Source organism: Vigna radiata, unplaced genomic scaffold, assembly GCF_000741045.1.
Source record: "Vigna radiata var. radiata cultivar VC1973A unplaced genomic scaffold, Vradiata_ver6 scaffold_301, whole genome shotgun sequence".
Classification (NCBI taxonomy): Eukaryota; Viridiplantae; Streptophyta; class Magnoliopsida; order Fabales; family Fabaceae; genus Vigna; species Vigna radiata.
Window position 1 is genome coordinate 286,407 of NW_014543816.1, and position 6,174 is coordinate 292,580.

The 6,174-nt window shown below is 32.7% G+C and overlaps 1 long non-coding RNA gene across 1 annotated transcript; it reads right to left on the reverse strand.

The window, feature by feature from the left end:
• Positions 1 to 940: 940 nt before the first annotated feature.
• On the reverse strand, positions 941 to 2,871 carry LOC111241199. Its single transcript, XR_002667030.1, has 3 exons — positions 2,537 to 2,871; positions 2,093 to 2,156; positions 941 to 1,025 (listed from the first exon to the last, which is right to left on the reverse strand). It is a non-coding gene; the product is annotated as an uncharacterized LOC111241199 (long non-coding RNA).
• Positions 2,872 to 6,174: the final 3,303 nt, after the last annotated feature.

Below are 6,174 nucleotides of genomic sequence, written 5' to 3' on the forward strand. Positions count from 1 at the left end.
TTTAGTCCGATTTGGTTATCTCCGAAAGGTGATTTGTACAAGAATAAATGTGGTTTAATTGAATCCAAATGACCACATTTCTTTGTTGCAGTAAGTGGTTATGTCTTAAGTCCGACGTGGTTATTTCATAAAGGCGTTTTGTATAAGAATAAAAGTGGTTTAATTGAATCCAAATAACCATATTTCTTTGGTGCAATTAGTGGTTATGTTGTAAGTCTGATGTGGTTATCTTCTAAACGTGTTTTGGACAAGAATAAATGTGGTTTAATTCAATCCAAATGACCACATTTCTTTGGTGCAGTAAGTGGTTATGTCTTAAGTCCGATGTGGTTATTTCTGAAAGAGGTTTTGTACAACAATAGAAGTGGTTAAATTCAATATCAATGATCACATTTCTTTGGTAGAGTAAGTGATTATCTACTAAGTGTTAAGTGGTTTTTTTACTAAATTGCTTATGAACAATTTTCTTGTGGTTTTTGAGGATACGTTCAGAAAGGAGTTTTGTACAACAATATAAGTGGTTAAATTCAATATCTATTATCACTTTTCTTTGGTGTAGTAAGTGGTTATATAATAAATGCTATGTGGTTTCCTTCTCCTGTAAATGTAGGGACTACTATATGGTTGACTTCCAAACTTTTATATATAATCAAACTTATATTTTAAACCATGAAGCATTTTATATTGAATCATAAGATTCATAAACATTAAAAAGTACAACATATTCTTCATTATTCTTCATTACACAAACTAAACAACCTGAAAACCAATAACAAAAATTATATCCTAATCAATCATATTTCATGGAGTATGTGTTCAATATGTACATCAATAAAGTCATGTTGACCTTCTATTACAACTTTTTCCCCTTCTTCAATGTATTTAACTTGTTCATATTCTCCTACTTCATGATTTCATCATTAGCATCCCACATTTCTTCATGACCATACTTCGATGAACATTTTCTTCGTGTAATACCCACTGATAAACCATCTGTTGTCGTAGAAGTTGTAATTGTCCGTGCACTAACCAACATAGAATATCACAATTATACCATATATATCTGTAAAACCATACTAGCATAGCATATATATAATATCATCATGATCCGTTCTCACATAATAACCTTTAATTTCTAGCAATCCATCATTTAAGATTAACAACAAGAATTGTTTATTTACTCAAATGAACTCAGTTTTTGAACAACCAATTTCATATATATAAATCACCTATTTAAACCACCTCAAACATCTATTAACATCACATTTCATACACGTTAATCCAACCCCCATGGTCAATGCTAAACTTATGTACATGTGATTTTACACCAATTACAATGAGTCTTTTATGCAAGTTTCTTAACCAAAACAGGAAAGATTTTTTTTTTCTGCAGCACTTTTATACTAAAAAAGCAAAGATTTTACGGTACTAATAACAATCAAAACAACGACAAACAACAATGTTTTATATAGGATTTTTAAAACAACAGAAAGACTTTTTTTGGTGTAAAAACAGCAAGGAACTTAAAGCATTTATAATACTTAACAGACAAAATTTTTGACAGCAAACGACAAAGTTTTTATGGAGGTTTTACAGAAGACAACAAAGGTTTTTTCAAAATTGTAGTATAGAACAACAGTAATTTTCTGCAGCATTTTTATGTCAAAANAGCACCCATTTTTTTGCAGAATTTTATTCTAAAACAGCACTGCAGAATTTTATTTTAATATAGCAAACAATAAAGTGTTTTACATAGATTAAAAAGAGCAAAAAACAGCATACATAGAAGCCCCTCTCAAAAACTAACAAAGAAGTAAACACGGTTATGTCCAATGTTAGACATTTTTCATTCCATCGTCCACTGACACTAATTATGTCCCATGCTCCTATCCTCCCCTTTTCCCATTTGCATCAATTTGGCACAATCTAGCAATCATATTCATGATAATGCAATGTTATAGATAGATAAACCTAAAAGAAGTGGTTATGACATTTATTGAACTCAGCCAACTATGCATAGTTAATTGCCAATGTCTAAGAAGCTACATTCCAGTAATATGCCACATATTGTACAGAACCAGAAGTACATTACCTCCTTAGTACTTAGAGTCTTCATGGAACGTGTTTTATCTTGAGCCCGATATCGTTTGTAAAATCTATATACATTAATAGCAAGAAAAAAAATATCAGCAAACCTTCAAGCATATGTATAACCTTGGAAGGGAAATAAAGAAAAAGAAAATTTCATAAAAAATGGTAAGAAAAACAAAAACACAGTAAAAGGCTCATGGCAGATGATGAANAATGGGAAAAGGTGTTCAATGCAAGGAGACCACTAAATATCTCNGGGGAAGTACATTCTAGAATACATGCCTGAACATTGCTACACAAGATTACACAACATTTCATTGACAAATCTACTTATAAGGACACCAATGTTTCAAATACTAAAGATTAAACAAAATGATTTCTCAGTTATTATCTTTCAAACAAAATCAGCTTGTAAAAAACAAGAAGGCCGCCATTATAACCCTACCTCAAATATACTTACGAGAGACGCCAAAAAAATTGAAACGCCCACGAATGATGATGTAAAACCCCCATACTTCAGAGCTGGCACGAACAAGCAAAAACGTTAAACTTCACAGTCAAAGGAAGCCTCCACAACCACCTATTGCGACCACCACAATGATGCTAAACCCTCACACCCATCAATAACCTTCCCAACCACTGATTCAAGCAGTTCAAAAACGCAAATGGAAATGAGTGAGAGAACGAAAATCACCACCAATGGAAGAAGTCGTAGGACACCAAAAAAACCTATTCGTGATTTTGATCAACGAGAGAAAGAAGACCCAAAACCCAATTTTATCTTCTTTCCCGTTTTACCCACATCCATTGTATAATTTTTTTTCTAAAAAACTGACGTGGACCGTGTCAAATGAATGTATCGTCCACGTCAGCGTGTCAAAGTACGGGAGCCGTTATTGTATTAAACCTAAGGCTAATTAAAATGAGTTCCGGTATGTTGACACGCTGACGTGGAGGTGACATTCATTTGACACGCTCCACGTCAGCTATTTAGGAAAAGAAGTATATTGTGATTATGGATAAAATGGGAAGAAAGAAAAATTTGCATTTCACGCTTTTTCTTTTGCTTTTCATTCAAAAAATGACATTTTGCTTCTCGTTAAAAAAATCATATTTTACTTTTCGTTCAAAAAAATCTTTGGCGTCCTTGAGCAGCTTGAATAGGTGGTTTTTTTCACGCATTCTCATTTCTGTTACTGAGGTGCTTCAATTGGTGGTTGTAGAAGTTGTTGTTCGCTGTGAGGGTTTACATCCGCTCTGAATCGGTGGTTGTGGAGGTTATTGTTGGGTGTGAGGGTTTAGCGTTACCGTTTTCAATCGATGGTTGTGAAGGTTTTCGGTGGCGGTAAAATTAAAGGTTTTTTCATTTTGCGTCTTTCGTAAGTGATTTAGGGGTTTTGTATTTTTATCTGGAATGGTTGATGTATGTTGATCCCTTTTATTGACTTGTGTTTCTACTTTATTTTACCTTGCGAATGTTAGAACTTCCTATATGCCTTGTAAATCTGAGTTAGAAGGAAAAGAGATCTTGGTTACAAGTAGACACTAATACATGTTCCTCTAAAATTTTTGGAAGCTTATGGGTATGATAGATAAAATTCTCGATTTTCACTCTAAGGTGATAGAATGAGATTCAAGTTAAGACTTGGTAGAACTAAATAGATCAACATATCATTCAAATTGTATAGACGAGATATTGCAGCTCATTATGCTGTTATTAGTATTATTTGATTGGTTGGTTTTTCAAATTAGATTGGTCCATAACTGTAATAATGATAAGATGTAGAAACAACTCAAGGGTAGTGGAATCAAATATCACCTTACAAGCTACATTAAGTTAACTTAAACTCAACTTTTAAGAGGGGGAAAAACGGGGAACTTGGGTTTGTTTCACATTCCAATCAGGGTATTAAGGATCAGCTACCTGATATGATTCAATGTCTTGGCACAGAGGGTTAGGCATGGTGTACACAACATCATAACACTGTTGGCCCGCAGTTATATTTGTTAGCTTGGCTCTGTTTCAGTTTGTACAATTTTTTTGGTGAGTACTTTTAAGAGAAGTTAAGAAAGTTAAATTAATTTCTGTAAGCTAAAATCAATGTATACAGTTTAACTTTTAGAAAAAATAAATAAGAGAGGTTCTATAAAAATTAACTAATTCTTAGCTTTTCATTACGGAAAAAGTTCAAACCATTTCCAAAGTTTGAGTTACATTTATCTTTTAATTTTGATTTTTTCTGAATATAGTGAGATCTATATTTATTCTTGTTTAAAAAATCATGTGCATTTTAACCTTCCACCTTGCCCTCTGAGGCAGATAACTATCTTCCCCATTGTCCTGTTAGGTTCAAGGCTATTGTCCAAGCAATACCTGCAGGATTAATCAAACAAGCCTTTTCAATTTTATATCAATAACGGAATAAAAAATGTAGGAGGAAAACAAAAGTTCTTAAAATGTACCCAGAATTATTACTAGGCAGGCCTGCAGTAAGAGATTTCAGTGTATTTTTTTCTTTTTGTTTAGATTGTTGCTGTTTTTGGCATTATAATTTTGAATTCAGTTTAATTTATAGAGGAAATTGTTTTGCTTTGGAATGGTAGGTATTTGTGTTGATTGGTAAATGATAACACATTGTTAGGATCCGACTAGTTTTGAATCGAGCATTATCATGGTTAACTATTTATTTTAATTTTTTTACTTGCGTGTTGTATTTTTGTAGGGTTATCCATGTTGGTTTCATTATATATGAAAAGTTAAGTATATTCTGGATGTTTATTCGAAAAAAAGATTGACTGAACAATTTGTTTTTGTTTAATTTCCTTGTGAATTGTTTATGGCAGATTTAGTTATGAAACGTTTTTATACATTTGGTGATGAATTGTTTATGGTAGATTTGATCATGATTTGACCCTTTTGGACCTTGGGAATAACAGATTCTCTGGTGGGTTGACAATGAGCATTCAAGAGATGTATTCTTTGGAGGAAATGGTTTTGTCCAACAATGCAATAGGTGGAGATATAAGGATCTTGAAGTGGGAAAACCTGCATAACTTGGTCAGTTTGGATCTCTCTAACATGGGGTTAATTCCTGAGTCTATAATAGCATTGAAGAGGTTGACATTTCTAGGCCTCAATGACAACAACCTCACAGGAAACCTTTCACCAAAACTATCAAACACTTCCTTCTCTCAAATTTGACTTTAAGTTCATAAGGATATCAGTTACAACAACATGTATTGTAGTACTTCTGAATTTTGTTATGACACAAGTTGACAATGTTTTTTTCCATTTTCTTGTTGGTTGCATCTTACCATATACTCCATGTAGTGTAACTTCTCTATTCATTAATTTTGCATATAAATACAATATCTCAATCTTATGGGAGCGTTAGTGTTTTAAGAGGAAGAACCCATGAGCAGTACCATGAAATAACAACTTATATTGTTGTACATAACGCCATTCAGAAATAATAACATAGGTTATTGGTATTCAATTAAAGAACTTTTATTGTTGTTCAAAACAACTTTGTGAAACAACCACATTGGACTTAAGACATAACCACATACTGCACCAAAGAAATGTAGTCATTGGGATTCAATTAAAGCACTTTTATTCTTGTTCAAAATAGCTTTCTAAAACAATCACATTGGACTTAAAACATAATCACTTACTGCACCAAAGAAATGTGGTCATTGGGATTCAATTCAAGCACTTTTATGGTTGTTCAAAACACCTTTGTGAAACAACCACATTGGACTTAAGACATAAAAACTTATTGCACCAAAGATTGAACTTAAGACATAACCACTTATTGCACCAAAGAAATGTGGTCATTGGGATTCAATTAAAGCACTTTTACTGTTGTTCAAAATAGCTTTGTGAAAACCCCTCATTGGACTTAAGACATAACCACTTACTGCACCAAAGAAATGTGGTCATTGGGATTCAATTAAAGCACTTTTATTGTTGTTCAAAACACATTTCTGAAACAACCACATTGGACTTAAGACATAACCACTTACTACACCAAAGAAATGTGGTCATTGCGATTCAATTAAAGCACTTTTATTCTTGTTCAA